General features: G+C 42.7%; 1 protein-coding gene across 2 annotated transcripts in view; it reads right to left on the reverse strand.

The window, feature by feature from the left end:
* Positions 1–23699, reverse strand: part of BASP1 (brain abundant membrane attached signal protein 1) — a 109349-nt gene that overhangs the window by 52355 nt on the left and 33295 nt on the right. The window contains exon 2 of one of the 2 annotated variants that reach the window (XM_073678622.1): positions 9915–9964. The exons of the other annotated variant lie outside the window; for it this stretch is intronic. The gene's annotated coding sequence lies outside the window, so the exon portion shown is untranslated. The remainder of the gene's footprint in view (positions 1–9914; positions 9965–23699) is intronic. 2 annotated transcript variants of the gene reach the window in all.

A 23699-nucleotide genomic window follows, 5' to 3' on the forward strand; every position in this document is an offset into this window, starting at 1 on the left:
ATTTTGACCAAGAACCTCCGCTCCTACATCAAGGATCTTAAGATGGGTCGTAATTTCATCTTCCAACAAGACAACGACCCAAAGCACACAGCCAAGAAAACCAAGGCCTGGTTCAAGAGGGAAAAAGTCAAGGTGTTGGAGTGGCCTAGTCAGTCTCCTGACCTTAACCCAATTGAAAACTTGTGGAAGGAGCTCAAGAATAAAGTCCACATGAGACACCCAAAGAACCTAGATAACTTGGAGAAGATCTGCATGGAGGAGTGGGCCAAGATAACTCCACAGACCTGTGCCGGCCTGATCAGGTCTTATAAAAGACGATTATTAGCTGTAATTGCAAACAAGGGTTATTCCACAAAATATTAAACATAGGGGTTGTATAATAATTGACCCACACTTTTATGTTTAAAATTTAATAAAATTCAACTGAGCAACATAACTTTTTGGTTTGTAAGATTTATGCTTCTGTTCATAAAACCTACTCTCATTTGCAGTTTGAAGGCTCTAACTTATTTGCATCTTATCAAACCAGCTAAATCTGCAGGGGGTTGAATACTACTTGTAGGCACTGTAGGTATATATTTTTTTTTAATGCTCTGGTGTTTCAAAGAAAATACATTTTAAGCCAGGGGACTATGGTCAGAGGCCAGACTAGTCCAGCACCACCCTGGCTCACTCTTCCCAGGATTGCTGCAGATAATTGAATGGTCTCTTTCCATGAGCACATGAGGGAGAACCTGGTCAATCACATGTAACAGAGCTGGATAGATCAAGCTGGGGGCAGCATTGGAGTAGTCTGGTCTCCTGCTAAAGTTCCTGGATGGATTTTTAAAGTTCATCCACTCTAAAATGCCGAAGCGATTCAGTGAAAAATTTACCTGGCTGCAATTGCGCAGCTAGGCTCTGATTTATGTTGCCCGCAGTTTGAGCAGCATTATTCAGATGACAGGTTCCTATTAAATTTAGCCAAGCTGCAATGCCAGACACTACTTATGGACAGGTGTAATACAGTTTCTCGAATCAAGCATCTATTCTTTTCTAATGTTGAACAACCCATTTAAGCTAGAAGATCATGTTCGATTTGGGAATGTGAGAGTGTGAACTGTGATAGCAGCAGTAGAGCATTAGGACCCTGTGAGTATTGCCTGGCTGAGCTCAGAGCAGGGGCAGATCAGGAGACCCTGTGTGTTCTGAAGGCGTCTGCTGTGTGAGACGCTGGACGGGGTGTCTGAGGAGAACTGCAACAATAGTCTCTCTCTCTACAAGCTTTCCTGTGGGGGTTGATAACCCCTGGCCCTGGTGAAGCTGTGTCCCTGCTTAAGAACAAGTGCTGAGCTGGGGAAAGCTGTGTGGCTCTTTGGAGTTTTGTGGAAGTCCATGCTGAGTGACTAGAGACTTTGTGCTGAAGGAGCCAAGTGTCGAGAGAGAGAGAGAAAGAGACCGAGGATATCATCTCTGTGACGGAGCGCGTGGTCGGTGGTCTGGAAAACCGTGAGTGACTGCGAGAGGAGAGAAGGGGTCCGGTGCCATTCACATTGAGAAGATACTGATAAGCCTTGTGAAGAGTTCTTCCCAGACCTTAACCTGAGGCTACAGGACTAAAGAACCCGGCGTGTGGGCTCGGCATCGGCCGACAAGACAAGGAACCTTTGCTGTTTATGTGAATGTTGCTTTTTATTTGGCGCCAACTGTTTCCCGGGACTAGCTGCAGCCACCGCGATTTACAGGCCTGTGATAGACCGCATCTAAGGTTAACGGTACCGGAACTTTAAGATACCTGTGTATCTCTATACCAGGGGAATAAGAGCAATTGGTATAGTTTCATGCATTGTTATTGTTAATAGTGGTAGGATGGTACTCCGTGTGCCATCTCAGGGGTCCCTATAGAACACCCTCACTAGATAGACAGTGTTTAGGTAAAATTGTTCCAGATCTTTAGAATAATTTACAAACTGGAAACCTTGAGATTGGCACATTGATTTCAGCTTTTGCTGATTGTGTGTATTTAGTAGAGACAGTGTCCCAGGCAGAACCGGAGACGGATTCATGCAATACTGAATTTTAGTCGAATCCCTGTTTTAGTAAAGAAAGTGTTTATTTCTGTCTCAGTCACTGGATCGCTCTCGGACCTCCGGTCATTACATTTTTGGGGTAGTCGGCAGGATCCAGTGCTTGTCATGGACGGAGGCGAGGGAAGAAATGACTACCGCACCGGCAGGCCCCCCCGACCCCCGCTGGTAGCGGAACCCCTGGCAGCCGCGGCGTCTTTGGGAGGATATGTGCCGGTAGGAGCTTTACTCCAGCACATGCTGAAATACAACGGAAGTAACATGCCGTTGCAGGATTGGGCTGAGCGGGTCCAGAGTGTTCTGCGGATGTGTAATCTGGCCCCCGCATTACGAGCAGAGTTGGTATTAAATGCACTAGAAGGCGACACTAGGCGGGTGGTGATGGTACGTCCAGAGTCAGAGAGGAGCACGTTAGAGAAAATCTTGGAGCTGTTAGAGGGGAGTTCGGGAGGCCGGGCTTGCGTGGCCCAGCTTTGTTCCTTGTTTTTCAATCGGCCCCAAAGGGAATGTGAGACCTTGATGCAGTACTCGAATACCTTACAGGAAACGTTACATGAGGTGCAGCGACTAGAACCTGGGGCCATGGGGGCATTCTGAGAGGTAGACCGCTTGCTCCGGGATCAATTCATAACAGGGTTAGCCAATAAACTCCTTCAAGACAAACTGATGGAGATGACCCAAGCTACCCTGGAATTATCCTCCTGGCAGATTTATCGGGCCACGGTGGAAAGGGAGGAGGAGTCACCTCTGGTGGTCGAGGGGGCAGTGGACAGTGCACAGCTGGAGGGAGGTCGGGCACCAGTTTCAGGAGGGGGAGGACTGGTAAACGTTGTACAGGCTCTGCGTGCCGAACTGAAGTAGCTAAAGCTGGAGGTGTCTAAACTCAGAGCTGGGCCAGTCCCTACTCCCACAGAAGGGCCACCCACCGCGTCCTCTGAAATGGTGGTTCCGCAGTCTGCCAGGTCGTCCTCCTTGAATGATTCAAGTTCTTGTCCACAAGGAGCAGTCACCTGCTAGAAGTGTGGGTGTCGTTGACACATATCCAGATACTGCTGGATGTCTGCAGCCCCGGAGCCTCCTTCGCCGGCGTTAAACTCCCAGCCGCTGCAATAAGAGGGCGAGCAGCAGCGGCCAACCCCCCACAAAGCCCTCGACAGGAAGAACAAGATTTGTTTGCATGCAGTCCAGTGCTGGAAGCACAGTTTGAAGGGCGGAAGATGAGATGCTTGGTTGACAAAGGATCCGAATGTACCATAATGCCCTTAGAGGTGTACGAACGGCACTTCAGTCAACTAGTGGTTCCCGAGGACGGCCAAGTGATACGAATTACCGCCGCTAACAATGGCCTACTGACGGTGAAGGGGATCGTGTGGATGCAACTGAAAAGGTTTGGTCAAGAGCTGGGTCAGAAAGGGATAGTGCTGGTGGACCACCCTCCTAGAAGAGGGATGGAGGTGACGCTCGGAATGAACATTGTGAGATTTAAATCATCAGATGTATGCCAGTGAGGGACCCAGATACTGGGCTCGTGCTACCCACCATTGACCCACACAGAGAATGTTACACCGTCTAGTGCTGAGCAGCGATCTCCTGAAGAGTGCGGTCCCTGGGGGTCGGGTGGGCCTGGTCCGAGTGCCATCGCGGACCACGATCTCGCTAGCGCCCCGATAAGAAAAACTCAATGCTACCGGTTGGGGCTGCGCAGAGACTGAATGGGCTTGAAGTACTATTCGAGTCAGCCCCAGAGAAGTCCTCGTTCGCCAAGGCACATGTGGCCCGGTCTCTGGTGATTGTGAAGAATGGACGGGTGCCGGTCAGATGCATCAATGTTCTAGATGAGGCTGTTACAATTCCTGCTGGGACCATTCTAGCTGAACTGTTCATGCCAGCAGGGAAGGTGCCTGACAAGGCGCCCAGATGAGCAGTCTTCCTGCACATACGTGGTCGAAGTAGGCCGGTCCAAACCCCCTACCGAAGAATAGAATGGTCGCGTGATCATGGACCAGATGGGATTGGATCGGGAGAAACTGACCCCCGTGCAATTGGAACAGCTGGAGAGGGTCTTGTGGGAACATCAAGATAACTTTTCGCGACATGGAGGATTTCGGTTGTTCCCACACGATTGAGCATGAGATTCCCACGGGGGATACCCCTCCTATTAGAGAACGTTATCGTCAAATTTCCCCAATGCTCTATCAAGAGGTGAAGCACATGGTGGCCAGTATGCTTGACAACCAAGTGATCCAAGAGAGCCAGAGCCCCTGGGCGACCACTGTGGTCTTGGTGCGGAAGGATGGGACCCATCGGTTTTGTGTGGATTATCGCAAATTGAATGCTCACACGGTGCGGGACGCATATCCATTACCTCGCATAGAAGAGTCTGTCGGCATTGGGTCGGGCCAAATATTTCTCGATGTTGGATTTAGCAAGTGGCTATTGGCAGGTACCAATGGCCGAAAAAGATCGGGCCAAGATGGCGTTTGTCCTACCAATGGGTCTATATGAATTCAACCGAATGTCCTTCGGGCTCACTAACGCCCCGGAAACCTTCTAACACCTGATGGAACATTGCTTAGGCGATCTGAATTTTGAACCAGTCCTGATATATCTAGATGACATTGTTGTGTTCGAGACCTCATTTGAAGACCATCTTGAGAAGTTACGTCAAGTTCTCCGGCGGCTCAGTAGTTATGGCCTAAAAATAAAACCAAAGAAGTGCCAACTGTTCTAGAGTCAGATTGAGTATTTAGGCCATGTGGTGACTTCGGATGGGGTGCTGCCCGCGACCAGCAAGGTCATGGTCATGCAGGAGTGGCCACCTCCCCGTACCCTGCGAGAGGTTCGGGCCTTCTTGGGTTTAGCGGGGTACTATAAGCGATTTGTACTTAAGTTTTCACAAGTAGTGAGTCCCCTGAATGAGCTTTTAAGAGGGACGGCACAAGGCCCCCAAAATCGCCCCATCCCATGGGGACCCCACCAGCAAAAGGCATTTAAGGAGGTGAAGGCCACCCTAACGAGTGCTCCGTTGTTGGCGTATGCCCGGTTTGATTCCCCTTTCCTGTTATACACTGATGGCAGTCTGCATGGGCTGGGGGTGGTACGAGCACAAGTGCAGGATGGTCAGGAGTGAGTAATCGCCTATGGCAGCAGGCCTTTAAGAGACACTGAACGCAACCAAGGTAACTACAGCTCGTTTCGCCTAGAGCTACTGGCCCTGGGCAATGACAGAACGCTTTGCGGAGTATTTAACAGGAGCTGAGGTGCTAGTCATAACTGATAACCCTCTGGCTCACCTAGAAAATGCAAAACTGGGAGTGTTGGAGCAGCAGTGGATCGCTCGCCTTGCTAAGTTTAACTATCGAATTAAGTTTCGCTCTGGGCGGGAAAATGGAAATGCGGATGCACTCTCAAGGGTGCCCCTTGGGTCCTCGGGGGAAGATGTTGATGACCAGCTTGAGGACACTGAAACCCCTGACTTGGGGCAAGTACCTATCTTCTGAAGTGTGGTACATTCAAGTGGGGTGGCATCAGGGATGCCGTGTGTTCTGGGAAAAACACCCTCGGATTGGGCGAAAGACCAGAATGATTGCCCTGGCATTGCACTAGTGCGCAATTGGAAACAAAAAGGGGTCTGGCCGCGTGCAGAGGAAAAGGCTCAGCTGTCCACGGAAGGAATGAAACTACAGTGACAGTGGGATAAGTTGTGTGTGGAACAGGGCCTCTTGTACCGTAAGGTGTACCTGCCATCTGACCTGCAGCTAGTAATCCCTATGGGGATGGGTCCGGTGGTCGCTCGCAAGGCACATGAGAAGGGGGCCCACTTTGGGAGTGAAAAGACACTCCAGTGGCTACAGCAAGTCCTCTATTGTCCTGAATTTGGGGGGATGGTGACAGAAGAAGGTCGTCAGTGTTGGGTCTGTGGGCTCAGTTGGAGCCCTGAGCAGCGGGCGCCAACACAATCTATTAAGACTTCCGCTCCCTTAGAGCTGCTCATGATTGACTATGTCTTGATAGGAATACCCAGACGTTGAGTATCCTATTGCTTGGTAATGACAGACCACTTCACCAAGTATGCTGTAGCAGTGCCGACAAGAGATTAGATGGCGGAGTTAGCGGCTAAGGCCGTGTGTCGACATTTCATCCAGGTGTTTGGGTGTCCGCAAAGAATACATTCGGATCAAGGGGCATGTTTTCAGGGGGCATTGATGAAGGAGCTGTACCAGCTGTATGGTATCGCATCGTCGAGAATGACACCTTACCATCCCCAAGGTAACAGAGCTTGTGAGCACTTTAATCGGACTCTGTTGCAGATGTTGATGTTAGAGGGTAAACAGCAGGTACGCTGGCCTGAGTATCTCCCCGAATTGATGTGGGCCTACAGTCTTGGCCAAAAGTATTGAGAATGAGACAAATAGTAATTTTTCCAAAGTTTACTGCTTCATTTTTTGTAATGGCAATTTGCATATACTCCTGAATGTCAAAGAGTGATCAGCTTAACAGCAATCACTGTACTTGCAAAGTCAATATTTGCCCAGAAAATGAACTTTAACCCCCAAAACACATTTCAACATCATTGCAGTCCTGCCTTAAAAGGAGCAGCTAACCTCGTTTTAGTGATTGATCCATTAACACAGGTGTGGGTGTTGATGAGGACAGGGCTGGCGATCAGTCATGATTAAGTAAGAATGACATCACTGGACACTTTAAAAGGAGGCTGGTTCTTGGTATCATTGTTTCTCTTCAGTTAACCATGGTTATCTCTAAAGAAACACGTGCAGCCATCATTGCACTGCACAAAAATGGCCTAACAGGGAAGAGTATCGCAGCTACAAAGATTGCACCTCAGTCAACAATCTATCGCATCATCAAGAACTTCAAGGAGAGAGCTTCCATTGTTGTCAAAAAGGCTCCAGGGCGCCCAAGAAAGACCAGCAAGCGCCAGGACCGTATCTTAAAACTGTTTCAGCTGCGGGATCGGACTACCAGCAGTGCCGAGCTTGCTCAGGAATGGCAGCAGGCTGGTGTGAGTGCTTCTGCACGCACTGTGAGGCGGAGACTCTTTGAGCAAGGGCTGGTTTCAAGGAGGGCAGCAAAGAAGCCACTTCTCTCCAGAAAAAACATCAGGGACCGACTGATATTCTGCAAAAGATACAGGGAGTGGACTGCTGAGGACTGGGGCCAAGTCATTTTCTCTGATGAATCCCCTTTTTGATTGTTTGGGACATCTGGAAAACAGCTTATTCGGAGAAGAAGAGGTGAGCGCTACCACCAGTCTTGTCTCATGCCAACTGTAAAGCATCCTGAAACCATTCATGTGTGGGGTTGCTTCTCAGCCAAGGGAATCGGCTCACTCACAGTCTTGCCTAAAAACACACCCATGAATAAAGAATGGTACCAGAATGTCCTCCAAGAGCAACTTCTCCCAACCGTCCAAGAGCAGTTTGGCGCCCAACAATGCCTTTTCCAGCATGATGGAGCACCTTGCCATAAAGCAAAAGGTGATAACTAAATGGCTCATGGAACAAAACAGAGATTTTGGGTCCATGGCCTGGAAACTCCAGATCTTAATCCCATTGAGAACTTGTGGTCAATCATCAAGAGACGGTGGACAAACAAAAACCAACAAATTCTGGCAAAATGCAAGCATTGATTATGCAAGAATGGACTGCTATCAGTCAGGATTTGGTCCAAAAGTTGATTGAGAGCATGCCAGGGAGAATTACAGTCGTCTTAAAGAAGAAGGGGCAACACTGCAAATATGGACTTGCTGCATTAACTCATTCTAACTGTCAATATAACCTATTGGTACTCATAATATGATTGCAATTATATTTCTGTATGTGATATAAACATCAGACAAACACTAATAAAAACCAGAGGCCAGCAGATCATGTGAAAATATAATTTTGGTGTCATTCTCAAAACTTTTGGCCATGACTGTACAATAATAGAGTGCACAGCACTACTGGCTATTCACCACACATGTTGATGTTCGGGAGGCCAGGGCAGGACATCGAGGATTTGAGCATGCCAGGTCCCTCCTCCAATCCCCCTCTGACCGTATCAGAATGGGTTCGAGAACACCGGCAGTGATTAAGGGTGGTGCATCAGGTGGTGGGTGATTGACTCAATCAGGTGACCCATAGGGACACGCGTCCCGTGAAAGCTGAGCCTTTCTCCCCGGGGGATAGAGTGTTAGTGAGAATCAAACGACGGTTCGGAAAGCTGAGTGAACGATGGGAGGCGACTCAGTACCTGGTAAAAAAAACGGGTGCGCCCTGAGATTCCAGTCTACGAGGTCGAACCGGTGGAGACAGGGGGAGCAAACCCGTAATCTTAATCGTAACATGCTACAACGGTGCTGGTTTTAAGATGTGGTCCCCGTTCCCACGGAGCCACAGGCCGTGTCCCGAAGGGTAGGCATTCCTAATGCTCTTAATTTGATAATGAGTCTCCCTCTGTGCCTGCTTACTTGCCCCCTGCGATCAATCTGTCCCCTTGTGGAGAGAGTGTTGAGAATGTGTTATGTCCTTCAGAGAACAGGGAATCAGGTCAGTTACCGGACCCGGATGATGTGGCACAGGGCGCCACACTTCAGGAGAGAGCAGCCTCATTGGCTCCCTCTGATGATACCGCTGAAGAGACTTCTGCCCCCTCGTGGACTGAGCCTGTTGGGGTGGGTCTCAGGAGAACTACTCGAGCTACGGCAGGTATACCCCACAGCGCTATGCACAAGACGACTTTAAGCGGGGAGGTGTGTCATCCTCTAGTGGGGTGGCATGGGAGAGTGTGAACTGTTATAGCAGCAGGAGAGCATTAGGACCCTGTGAGTTTTGCCTGGCTGAGCTCAGAGAAGGGGCAGATCAGAAGACCCTGTGTGTTCTGAGGGTGTCTGCTGTGAGAGACGCTGGACGGAGCGTCTGAGGAGAACTGCAACAATAGTCTCTCTCTCTACAAGCTTTCCTGTGGGGGTTGATAACCCCTGGCCCTGGTGAAGCTGTGTCCCTGCTTAAGAACAAGTGCTGAGCTGGGGAAAGCTGTGTGGCTCTTTGGAGTTTTGTGGAAGTCCATGCTGAGTGACTAGAGACTTTGTGCTGAAGGAGCCAAGTGTCGAGAGAGAGAGAGAAAGAGACCGAGGATATCATCTCTGTGACGGAGCGCGTGGTCGGTGGTCTGGAAAACCGTGAGTGACTGCGAGAGGAGAGAAGGGGTCCGGTGCCATTCACATTGAGAAGATACTGATAAGCCTTGTGAAGAGTTCTTCCCAGACCTTAACCTGAGGCTACAGGACTAAAGAACACGGCGTGTGGGCTCGGCATCGGCCGACAAGACAAGGAACCTTTGCTGTTTATGTGAACGTTGCTTTTTATTTGGCGCCAACATTTTCCCAGGACTAGCTGCAGCCACCGCGATTCACAGGCCTGTGATAGACCACATCTGAGGTTAATGGTACCGTAACTTTAAGATACCCGGGTATCCCTATACTAGGGGAATAAGAGCAATTGGTATAGTTTCATGCATTGTTATTGTTAATAGTGGTAGGATGGTACTCCGTGTGCCATCTCAGGGGTCCCTATAGAACACCCTCACTAGATAGACAGTGTTTAGGTAAAATTGTTCCAGATCTTTAGAATAATTTACAAACTGGAAACCTTGAGATTGGCACATTGATTTCAGCTTTTGCTGATTGTGTGTATTTAGTAGAGACAGTGTCCCAGGCAGAACCGGAGACTGATTCATTTTAGTCCAATCCCTGTTTTAGTAAAGAAAGTGTTTATTTCTGTCTCTGTCTTGGTTTAGGACTCACTGGATCCCTCTCGGACCTTCGGTCATTACAAGAACACCAACCTGCAAGCTGTGAATGCAGGTCTGCACAGGCTGCAAACTCAGACCCAGCCCTAGATAAGTAAAAGAGAATAATTTTCAGTTACTCAATTCTTTTTGTAGATTACATCTACAGTAGACATGAACTCTAAAACGCTGTTCAAAGGTAAATCTATTGTTTCAGTAAACTGATGAAATATTTTGTTTAGATAAAAAGATCCATATTTCATTGAGCAGCCTGAGGGCCTGAACAAGACTGAAGATTTAGGCCATATTGGAAGAGCGAGTAACAAGTTTCTTCAAAAATTTAATTAGGGTACATTTATTCACCCAAAAAAGGTACTATAGATGCTGTGGCTTATTATATAAAGCCTTACGCACAAAACACAGTTAGCATATTGTATATATAAAGTATACTGTAGTACTTCAGTGCAATAAAAACTAAGTGTTACAATGCATGGTGTCGACAGAGCAGACAGTACAACCTATTTAATTACAGTGTAAAAATATCCAATAGGTTGCCAGGGAAAGATGATGAAAAGTTGGTATGGTTTGGGAACGAGAAAAGTTAATGACCTAGCGATGTTGTTAGATACATATTTATGATGTGATTTTTATTTCAATATACAACATGTACAGATGAAGTATTCGGAATTACAGATGAGGGATAGTTGCTCCCCAAACACAAATCTCAAGCAGATCAGTGCCTGGTTGGCAAATTCGGAGCACTTAGACTATGGCACTTTCCTGAAAGCATTTGCAACTCATTAAAATACTTGAACTGTGTCTGAAAATATATGCGCTCAACCTATTTGGCAGCCAGTGAAATTAAATATGCCAAACCAGTGGCAAACAATCATCGCCTCACTGCATTTCTACAATGCATTATCATCAGTAGTTTTTGGCATTGTTACATTTGCAAAGGCTAAATTTAACTGTCTGTATGCCTGAAACTTCAATTGAAAGGCAATGTGCACCGATTTCTGCAAAAATCAGGAATACTGGTGAGATGAATGTAAAAGTGTCGTTGTAAAACTGTACATGGGTTTCATGGATAAGCAATTCACAAGCTACAAGAAGTTTTCAGAGTTATTGCCAACATTGAAAGCCATTACCTATCCATAGCAAAGGTAATAACTTTGTGATCGGTGGGTGTTCTGACCAGTTGAACGGGTACGGATCCCGAGAAATATCTCATTAGAATGCCCTGCATGCGTACCACTACTCCATTCATGCTCTATGAGTTACAAGTACTGACTCCCTGCTTTTTACTGCAGGTCCCATAGATAGTGAATGACGTTTCATTTTGACAGGGCATTTTGGAGCCTCTTGGAATCAGTGTAGGTTCCATTGGTCAAACCCCCGAACAATCAATGGTGGGATTAGATTAGAATACAGAAAATGGAAAAATATTGACGAATATATTTTGATACTTCTGTTCATCTTTAACTTTGTATAAAAAAAACTATATCTATATGAAAGGTAACTATACTAGTTAAAATAGATATCATGCATAAATTTCTGCTAATTTCAATAGGTGGCACTAGAGTTCAAGTCCTCATTCTCCATGAAGAGGCAATTTGCATGATTTAAATACTACATTAGAATTACATTCACAGTTGTTCTTGTAGTCATTGGAAACAAACAGAGAAAGTGCTCTTATTCCGTGCATTTGATCTTCAGACAATGTTTAGTTTATGCTGAAAAAAAAATCTTTATACCATTTACTAAATACTTGAACAATGACCAACCACGGGGAATTCCATTTACTATAATGATTGGTTGAGACCTCCATCCCCCTCATCTGCCTGCAATAGATCTGGCAATATATTTTACTGATCCTTTAGGCATGTCTCAACGTTAACTGCAGATGTACAAGGGTATGTGCACACGGTGCATTTTTTATGCTGTAAATACGCACGGAATTGGCCCCAAAAATGCATTGCAAACCTTATCCCAGCATTTTCTATGAGAATTTGGAAGATCTGTACACATGATCAAGAATTTTCCTGAAAGGAAATCATGCGAGTTTAAATAAGCAGCACTGAAAAAAACGTATGCAAAAACACACAAAAAACGCATCAAAAATGCACGGAATTTCCGCAGCGTTCTTGATGCCAAGAGGTGCAGAACCTTGCAGAAACTATGCAGAAATTGCAAGCAAATGCTGATCATGCGCACATACCCGCACGCTTCAATTTAGCAACAATGTAGTATACAGAGGTCTCGCACCCATGAGCGTATAACAAGGCAGAGTGCTATCCAATGTTTTATCAGATAGCTCTTGGACCAATGCTATTCTAAAGGGCAATACCGCCTAGCGCTTTTTTTTTCATGCCGATTAGACATGAGCAAAAAATTGCAGCAATCTAAGTGTGTCCGATAATCAGACCATGTACAAGTCTATGGGTGCATGTAAAACATCAGACTGCACTCGGATGTTATCAGAGTGCAGTCTGACATCAAGAACTCAGACAATAGAGAAGTTGAAATTACTATCTCCATCTTCTCCACATCTGTGATGCGATTCTCTCAACTGAGAGAATCGGATCACACTCAAAGTTTCAGAAGTGTGTCATTAGCATTATCGGCCAGAATCTACGGCCATCTGAACACAGCCTAAAAGGTAGAAACAGACTTTTAGTTTAGAAGCTTATAGATGAGTATAATTGCAAAATGCTTGCAAAAACTTTCTGTTCTCCTGATTTAACTAATTTTCTTCTTCATTGTTTGTGTGCCGACTAGGAAACTGGCCACCGTTGCAGTTTAGCATGCATAGGGCTTAGAAGCTCCTTTATGTTAAGCTTGTAAGCACTGTAATGGGGCTGGCCATTGCTGGAGCGTGCTGTAAGCTACAGATCCTAGACAGCTTTAGTGCCACTTCACTTCCAATGCTGCCTCATATTGGGACATCAGAATTGCACAGTTTAGGCCAGCAGCACTACTATGTATGAACTGTCAATCAAGCATGAGCGTCCACTCCCAAGCAATCAGGAACTCAGCTGGCTGGAGAATGGATGCTCCTGTACTGTAAACATGGGAATAATCTATAAGCTGATAAACCTCCATAAAAATTGTTAGATAAAAGTATAACTTATTTCATCATAAAATGTTTGTTAGCAGCACAATAATCAAGGTGATTACAACTGTCAAAGTTTAAGTCCTTCATACAAATTAAAGGAATGTCATCCAGATCCGGTGATTTTGGTGGGACCGGCACACCATTTGGTGTATTTTGGAGCCTGCAGATTGTCCACATCAAATGATAATCCACTACTGTTTACACCATTCTCTTTCTTAAAAAACACATGCACGCTCAGCAGAATTGTGCAAGAATGTGTATGGAGAGTCTGGGAAACTGGCTGTTGGTGTGCAATCATATCTAAAGGAAGATTTACATTACCATATTTTGCATTGAACAATTGCTGATCAGTACATTTTTACCGAATGGCGGTAGTTTCATAGCTTATTTACACAGTCACACTGCACTTAATGATGCGCACTGAGCAATATGTAATAGATTGCTCAGTGTACATTGGCCGGCATTGTTCTCGGCAGCGAGTCCTATTTTTACAGGACGATGCGCTGCCAAAAACGATCATCTTTTTTGAAAACCAAAAGATCTTTTCATCGAAGGAACAAGCATTTAAATTATAATATTTCCATTCTCAATAAGAGCATATTATAAAAATAATCATTTAATTAATGCGAGTTTAATAAAAGGTCAACAATGGAATCTGAATGGTCACTATTATCTGAAATGTAACGTTTCAAAAGGAAAAATGATGCGATAATCTAATGCTACAGTGAGTGTCTCGTGCTACAGTGAGTGTCTCGTGCTACAGTGAGTGTCTCGGTTAGGACACGGCCCCACTGTCAGTATTCGGTCAGGATTTTTTCTCAGGAGTGGGAGCAAAACCAGATAAGGAACAATCAGAGGAAAGGTATAATAGAAACAAGTCACCAATTCTGCATTTATCACCCACTCCTGGTTTTGGCTTCCACTCCTGAGAAAAAATACTGACCAAATACTGATAGTGGGGCCGTGGCCTCAATGGGATATACTGAATGGAAAGGACTATAAACTACATAATTGTTAAAATCTATTCAAATACTTATTGATGTATTAAATAGCTTGTGCATTTTATTGCTTGCACAGAACTAAAGAGTTAATCTATATACTGAATTTGTACAGATGCCTCCAATTTCACTGTAGGTCAAGCAAGGCCATTCTTTGTGAAATCAGCCAGTATGAATGTGGCTTTAGGGTTGCAAATAGCTTGATGCAAATCAGTGCATATGATTGTTACAGTCAAACCTTCAGACAGCAAATAGCAAGAGTAGTCATCAAATTAAATCTATACCCATTATACAGTCCACATGGAGCACTTCTATTCATTTTCCCGCAACAAAACTGCAATATGCAGTTTACCCATATACATGCAGCTAGAACAGGTCTACAAAAATTTTTTTTTCATGTGCCAAGGTTTTTCGAACGAATTTAGGGTATTTTGAGGGTGCAGAATTCAAAAATACACATTACTTTTGCTGAATTTGTTCTAGTTTTTGAAATAATTCATCCATGAAAATAAGGCATTCCCCCATTGCAACTTGTGTGTGATAACAAATGCAATAGATTTTGGTCTATCTTTTGACTAACTGTCGTAGGTAATGAAATATCTCAGAATTGTTTCGTATTTCAATTTGTAGGCTTACAATGCTATAAAAGCGACTTCTTGAAGCCAGAATCCTACTGTAATTAATCTCAGGAACTAGAGCCAATCTGGCAAAACCGAAGCCATAGCCTTAATCAGCAACATAAACTTAACATAAAACCGTTCAGACATCACTGGCTTGAAAAAAATCACTGTATACCAGTTTATTTTTTCTAGTACATTGTGAAAGAATAAAATTAAAGGGGTTGTCAAACTTGGAAAAAAATAAAAAAAGTTGTGTTGAATTTACTTTAATTATGAAAAATGCGCAATGTGGAGATGTGCCACTTCCAGCTTCCCCGTGTCAGGGGTTGGCTCTCTGGATCAGTTCAATTAACAAACCAGCCATCTTTTACGTCACTGATTATACATATACCGGTGGCAATGGATCATCATCAGGGCACTTTATTTTAAATTAAAGTAACCTTTGACTATTTTCTCTTTAAATCACAGTAAAGCTAATCATTTTCTAGCTGGACAAACCATTTAGCAGCCCTTTGTTAACCTTACTAAATGGCCATAATCATTGTAATCTAATTCTCATGAAATTTTATCTCAAGGCGTGTTCAAGCAAGCAGCAACACATTCTCTCTCCAGGTAGGTCTGATAGCATTCTGTAACACAAGTGTTCAAGCAGCCAGTGACACAGTAAAATTACATTTGCAAATAGTTCTCCTGGCATATTCAAAATGACATGGGGTAATGCAAACAGGTGAACAGTGCCTGCCTCCTTGAGCCGCCACCGGCAAGCAGAAAGCTGAATTTCACAGCACAAACAGGATCTGAAACATATCAACCTTTCAAATATCTTTACTGTGAATTTCCACAAATGTTGCCAGATAAAAAGTACACTACATTACCTCCTGTACTGGTCAAAGTTTTTTTTCACACAGAAAGATGGGTGGTGATATTTTGCTGTGAATTGATTTCCAAAATATATGTCCATCAATTGTCCATATGTAGAAGTGCCAAAATAAACCATGTATTACCTAATTACTAAAAATTCATATTCTGAAGGACAATTTATTAAAATGGAGTATTCTCATTTTGGACATTTCTAGGTCATCCACAGGATATACCATAAGCACCTCCAGGACCTTCATCTATCCATTAATCTATATTAGAGATGAGCAGATCATCTAATTCGCTTGTTTGCATGATTTTTCCCTTGGAATGTCAGGGAGAAGTTATTCTCTACAAATTTAATGTCCCTTATTATGCTCTGAGATCTGTCCAAACCCCGGAGTATAATAAAAGCAATATGTAAAAAAATTAAAAAAATGAATATACTCACCTCACCGCATCTTCTGATTTCCAGGCCTCTCGCACAGCACCAGACTTCTGGGTGTCAGTACCCAGGAGGGTTCTGCATAGGTGGTCAACGGCACGTCATGACGTGATGTCATTGCCCTCATGCACGCCCGGGCAGAACCCTTCCAGGTGCCATAAAACCCAGGAGTCCGGGGAAGTTCGAGAGGACTAAACATTCCAACATGAGTGGCAGAGAATCAGAAGATGCTGCAAGGACTGGACGTGTGGCGGTATGAAGAGTATAACTTTTTTTTTTTTTTTTTAGCTGTTTGATGGCACATTATGGTTCAGAAAAATGTTGGCCAGTAGAAGGCATCTTGTTGAATGAATCCATGTGGAAACGAATTACAGAAAATTTGGCAAATGCGGATTTACAAGCTGTGATGCTTTCAAATGGGGGTGCTACTCTTAGGTATTAACCATGCAGGGTGGGCAAACTTTTGCATCGCTCATTTTCCTTTTTGTAATTTTTAAAATCTAAAAAGATTAAAAAAAAATTATACTTTATTTTTATTTTTTTGCCTAATATACAAAGGAAATGTGTCATCTTTAACTTTAGGCCTTTTAAAGATCATTTCATTTTTAACTTGCTTAACTGTTCACAGTAAGGCTATGTGCCCACGATACAGAAATGCTCAGGATTTTTTCCTGAGCGTTTCTGCATCTCCCTGGCAGAAAAAAACCGCTTGCGGATTGTACATGTGGATTGTACATGCGTTTTCCTGCCAGGGACATGCGGAAATGAAGCGTTCTTCACATGCATTTCCGCATGCGGGTTGACAAGAGCTTTCTAAGCGATTTTAGCATCACTTGGAAAGTGCTTGTCTACTTGGTCACACTATATAAATCCATGCAAACGGCATGGATTTGTATAGTGTGACCCGAGAGAATGTAAAAAAATAAAAAATAATATACTTACCTTCCGATGGCCCCCGGTGTCTTGTTTCCCTCTGTCCCGGCTGCCAGCAGCGCTATATGAAGGACCTGCCGACGTCAGCGTCGCGTGACCCGTCACATAACTATGACATCAGCGCAGGTCCTTCAGTACATCACGAATTGCTGGGAAGAGAGGAGGAGCGCACCGTGGGCCGCCAGAAGGAAAGTATATATTTATTTTTTATTTTATTCTTTTTTTTTTTTTTTTTTTTTTTTTTACAGTTTTTTATGGTACCCAGGTCCAGAGGAGAGTCTCCTCTCCTCTAGACCTGGGCACCATCCGCACATTAGAACGCATGGAATGCGCATCTACATATACAGTGATGTGTAATCCATGCAATCTAATGCAAGTCCATGGCGGCGAAAATGCAGCACTTCCGCAAAATAATTGGTAGTGCTGCGTTTTTTTCTGCAATGATAATCCGCAGCGGAAATTTCCGCAGCATGTGCACAGCACATGCGGATTATCATTGGGGAACATGGCAGGCCTTCTACCATGCGTTTAAGCGTTTCTGCAGCGTTTTTGCCGATGCGGAAACGCTTAAAAAACGCATCGTGGGCACACAGCCTAACACTAATTTTGACGAGGGGGGCCCAAACTTTTACATGCCACTGTAGATATCTGATTTCTATAGGAATACTTTCCAATGGGTCGTCTTAGATTTTTATTGTTAGAAACAGCATAACTTGTCAATGTGCCAAATCTGGTATTTCAGGTTTTTTTCTTTTACTTGTATGGGCCTCAGCTGCTATACCAAGTGCGCTAATGGATTAAAGTGTTGCTATTTCTGGGGAGAAAGAACCATTTTTAATCATCTTGGGCAATATCTCTAAGGTTGCCATATTTGGATAACCCTTAGATAACCATTGGAGGAATGCAAAAACTAAAGTTTCAGAAATGAAGTATTATATAGTGTCCACTGAAATCAATAAATATTGGACATTTGACCTAGGACAGAGACCAGTTGAGCAATTTGCTCATCTATGAAACAATAACCAAAAGGAGTAAAGGTCATTATGAGAATACTATAAGTCCTCTGAGAACAATAAACAGCTGATTTTTTTTGTATTTCGGTGTATGGCCTATAAACCAAGGGTTTTTCAGGGCAGTACTAAATCCAGTATGTGAATGAAATCTGCTTTGCCATTCCAGCAGAGCCTTTATAGTATGAATAAAGTACAAGGTAGAAATTGAAAAAATGAGCCTCCTACAGTTAAAACTATTCCAGAGAAGTTTGTTGTTATAAAAAGGAGTGTTTCAAGCATATCATTTCCAGTGAAGCAGAGTGATTAGCCTGTGGTGGGTTTCCTAAAATAGCTGAATACTGTACACTTCAATGTACACGGCATATAATGAGGAAGATTTTTAAAGATAATCCTAAAACAGATTGTGGCGTAATAGTGGCCTTTGCCAATTACAAGAATAATCTAGGGTTATTGGTACAGATTTGCTAATCCTGCTAATTCTTAGACAGTGTAAATATATTGAACAGTTTAAAAATGCTCCAAATTTATCACATCTGATTCAAGCTATGCCAATAATTTGAGCTAAAATGTTGGAACCATTTGGACCTCAACTTAGCATGTCGCAGAGGTTCACTGGCCTTCACCATTTAAACCCTACACAGGGATTTGGATTTCCAACAGGGAATCCTGGGTGACACCTACGGAGATGTTGCTGGCCAGTGGAGCAAGCTGGCAGAGGAAAGTCGACTAGCCGAGTCAAAACTATAAAGAACATAAACACAAAAATCAGGAAGCATATGGAGGGTCAGGAAGATGGAATTTGATGGAATGATAGGCAGGTTTGGTAGTGAACCTGTTGTTCCCTTCCTGGTCCGGTTATCTCTGTAATGCCTGCCATACATATTACATATAGAAATCGAAACTATGGTAATCAAGCACCAGTGGAAGAAATATTAAAAAGGTGTAACTTTAGTAGATTTCCATTTTCATAAAAATGTAAATATATAAAAAGGTAAGAATACATATAGCCGCCTTATGATTTTTTAACTTGCAAGAGTCCTTAGACTAAGAACTTTTGAGAGTTTGAAAAATGTAAGGCGCTTATATGTATTCTTAGCTTTAATTATATTTACATTTTCTAAAATGATTGTTCTTGGCATGATTCTTTTTTTCGCGCGGTAAAACCTGGCATTTTAACAGGGGTGTGTAGACTTTTTATATCCACTGTATCATTAATGCAATGTAATTTACAATTTTTTTTTATTTCTGTTACAAGTGGTTGGTAGTATGACACCTGTATGCTCACAGAAGGGGATCTATGGTTAGTGCTCAGACGAGCAGGGGTTAATTTGTGTTTTGTACCTGGATGTAAAAGCTTTAGGTTTATTTTGTACCACAACAATAAAGAACAGGAGTCCTGTTTGTTGAGAAATTGTGTCAGTGTCTCTGACTTCATGGATACAATTTTGCCTACCGATAATTGTTCCCAAATATAAACATTATACCACCGGTTCAGTACCGGAAAACAAACCTACTGACAATCATGTGATTCCCCCTTTTTCATTATGAATATCTTCCTCTGGCGTTATATCAGTTATTACAATCAAAATGATAAACGGCAGGCATCTCTGTACATTGGTACTAGAATATAACATTTTTTGTTTTCAGGTAGCAGGGCAGTATACTGTGCAAATTTGATAAAAGACGTCTAAATTTGACTTTTTATACCTTTTTGTTTAGCAGCAATATTTAAGCAATGTCAACTTCCTTTAGGCAAGATGTGTCAAAATGCTGACAACTACATCATGTGAATATCATTTCTTCATATTCGTTTGACATATGATATTACGCTAATGATTACCATAAATGCCTGTTTCACATATTTCAAAAACAGGATCTATGCAACATGAGGTTTAAGGAGGCCACTCATGAAAAACAATCTGTCTTTAATTCTACTTTAAAAAAAGACTCAGCTTAGAACTTCTCCACACTATTCGTCTACGGCTTAAGTAACTATTGCAAAGCATATTTCCAAATGCGGTTAACAGAAGCCAAGGTAAGATGGCAGCCCCATTTTCGGGCAGAGAAATATAATAAAATAAATCAAACAGAACATGACAGGTAATCTGATGATGCAAATTGGTTAGCATGATCAGTAGATGTGAGGAGATGAACATAATGTTTGCCTCTTTGCAAAACATGACGTGTTAGGGGGTAAATTCTAAGAGGTACACATGCAAAACCCCTGAAAATGGGGATAAACATTACGATTTCTTGACAATCTTCCAGACATTTTTGGGCGCCTTTGAAAGCATACGGATTTCAACCAAGGTTATCATTTTTACCCCATTTTCAAACCTTTGGGGAGGGTGGGAGTTTAGGGGTGCACTTGAGGGATAGTTTTTATCGTAGGCGGTTGAACTTGACAGGATCACAAATGAAAGGCAATCGACCATCACTGAAGAGTTTTTCAAGCCATTTCATTCAACAGTTTCAGAGAAAAGTTGACTTATTTAGAATTGTTCCAGCCACTTTCCAATTTGGGGTGTTTAGAGGGTTGCAGCCCATAGAATTGAAAACACCAAAACAATTTCCATATCATGAAATTCAGGGTCTGGCCTACAGCCATGCAAAATTTCGTTTCAATCCGACCATTGTTTCTATATCAACAGTTGCTAGTAGATTTCTTTCTACTGCAGCCTACTAAGGGATAATTCTACTATGCTTCAGTGAGAGTATTTTAACAAGACTTACAATACTGTATAGTTCCAATATTTAAATTACTATACTGTAGTTAAGCTGTACGAGTAATGCTGCATTGTATATACTATCCATTCTTCAGGAAAACTATCTGATAAACTAGATCTTGTTGAATAGGTTTCTAAACAAGACTCCGTTAATGCTGCCACTTAGCCGGCTATTTTTAGTAGGATTGTACAAAGAATATAGATCAGACCTTTGTCTTGTTTACTTGCCGATAATGGCACACATGGGACATTCCTATAGCCGCTATTTGGAATTTAAAATCCCTTGTGCATTTAAAATAGTTGTATAGCAAATAATAAAAAGGTCACAGTACTGTCTGTATATGGCAAAAAGGGAACTTCAAAAGGCCACCTAGTATACTTTGATAGTTACAGTTCCAAATTCTTTAAGAAGTTACATATATTTCAACGCACATTGTACTGTGTCTTAAAGGGTAACCGTCGTTTTAATTTTGATATCATAAATCCACGGTTCACAAGAAAATAAACGTTGTAATATATTTTAGCAGATAAATTTGCTTCTTTCTTGTCATGGACTGATCATTTATTCACAATATATTGGTAAAATCTGTATTCAGTGATGACAGACTCTTTGGAGATGGTAGTTACTACTGGTAAGATTCTATAGAGAGGAAGAGGGAGGACGATGACGGAGGGAGGATGATGACGGAGGCAGGACGATGACGGAGGCAGGACGATGACGGAGGCAGGACGATGACGGAGGCAGGACGATGACGGAGGGAGGACGATGACGGAGGGAGGACGATGACGGAGGGAGGAGCTTTACCTCTAGCTCCTACCCCCTAACTGCCTATGAAGAATCCATCAGTGGGAACTATGATCTTGCTCAGTAATGGGAGTCTGTCTTCATCTTCACTGAATACAGATTTTAACCGGGCATTGAGAAATTTGAGAATGAATGAGCAGTGCAGGGGGAGAAAGAAGCAGATTTCTCACATATGATGTATTAAAAGTTTCTTATTTTCATGTGTACTATTCATTTATCAAATAAAAATTAAAACAGTTACAATCAAGCTGACATACCTTTAAAAAAAATCCTAAATATAATCATTATCAAATATATCATTACTTAAAAGTGTATGATGTAGTCATTTACTGCAGTACAGCATTTGGCTGGGTTCAGACAGATGTATTTCACAGTCCATTTATAGACCACAAAGCTAGTACTGATCGTGGGTCTCCTGACCAGAACTTGCAGCCGCAGTCGGTGCACACCGTGAAATAGAGTTGTTTGACCTCGGCCTAAATGGTAAAATACTCATATACCTCCATTAGCGGTCATCCAAATGCTTATTCAGTAAACCGCTGTTCTTTCTGGCCTCCCCATAATATATATTTCACACACACACACACACACACACACACACACACACACACACACACACTTGGCTAAGCATGCATTTTTTCTCAATGGAGGATAATTTGCTGTTAGACACCACTGGCGATGGCATAAAAACAAATTATTGGGCCCATTGAAAATTACTATGCCCAATCTGTGCCCCACCCTCCCCCCTTCTCCCACACATGCCAAACAAATTTTTGCCGAACACCTAACATAGCATTCAGTACAAGGAATGGTCGGTCACTCCCTGGTACAATCAACATGATAAAACAATTCATGGCCGCATAGAACAGCTTCTAATTTATAATCTGAGCCAGAATTTAATTACTCAGCATTTCTTGCAGCAAACTGCAGATCATTTACACCAATAAAATAATCCTCAATTATTATCTCTACTGCTAATATTAACTAAAAGGTGTTTCAAATGACCAATATACTATTAAAATAAACATTTTGTTTTATACTGTCAGAATTTTGTCTAAAAAGGGGTCATTATTGTAATAATGGCAAGTGGGATCATAAAACAATAAAGTATTGTAAGCAAATCCAAGGTTATCACAAACAAAATGGATGATAACTATGTATGTGCTGGCACTACAACCGGCTGGCACTACCACCCTATCCTCATCAAATATAGGCCTGTGATAACCAAATAGTGCTACGCCTACCTGATAAGGCTGTGTTTGTACTACAATTTATGTGATATCCACTGTTCAATATTAGAATATCTTGCTACCCACATTAACAGGACACCAGAGCAAATCACATAGGTGGAATTTGTGCTGGGGTGCCATGTATCAACTGAACGAAAGCTCTCCATACAAAGCCATAATAGAAAATTAACCATCTCCTCTGATGATACTGTAGTGATATTGCTGGTGTGCCACCTCGCCTTCAAATATCATGGAAAGTTATCCTTTAGCTGGTAAGGAGCTTGTCCTAATGTATGTAAGAGAAAGCTAGATTAGGAGTTCCAATGGGCTATTGATATAATATAGGCATCAGGCAATCAATAAATCTAGGTTTTATCATGGCAAAGTGGATTTATTCCAGAAGCAGTCCTACATTTTTTAACAATCTCTTCTAACATTACAGAATATACCTTTCCATAAATTCGCACATACATATCTACTATTACTTCTACTATTCTCATTGTATCATAGCTGACATGAACATGTAGAGCATAGTGTCTACTTACTATGGAGAGTCCATCTACTCTAAATATTCCTTTAATAAGAAGCAAATAATCTATAGAATAATAAATTCCTTAGTCATTGTAAGTTAACATTCCATGGAAAAACATTTTATACTGAAAATGTTTAATCATTTCACCATGGAGAATGAAGTAGTATCTGGTTTTAACATCAGTTGCATATACAGAGTTGGGCCACGGCCCCACTATCAGTATTTGATTAGTATTTTTCTGAGGAGTGGGAGCCAAAACCAGGAGTGGGTGATAAATGCAGAATTGATGCGCTTGTTTCTAATATACCTTTTCCCTGATTGTTCCTCACCTGGTTTTGGCTCCCACTTCTGAGAAAAAATACTGACCAAATACTGATGGTGCAGCCGTGGCCTTAGAGAAGCATCCTTAGAAAGCGGTAACACAGCACTCCTAAAGCAAAGTCTTGAAGAAGGATCCTTCACTACAACGATATAAAACAAAGCTCAGCAATTGAAGGGTATTTCACCCATTAGAGGCACTTTCAAAAAGGAGCAAGGCTTCGTATAGGCATTCTGTCCAGTCTGGTTA

Source organism: Phyllobates terribilis, unplaced genomic scaffold (assembly GCF_046119375.1).
Source record: "Phyllobates terribilis strain yellow unplaced genomic scaffold, ASM4611937v1 Scaffold_4__5_contigs__length_816908805, whole genome shotgun sequence".
Classification (NCBI taxonomy): domain Eukaryota; kingdom Metazoa; phylum Chordata; class Amphibia; order Anura; family Dendrobatidae; genus Phyllobates; species Phyllobates terribilis.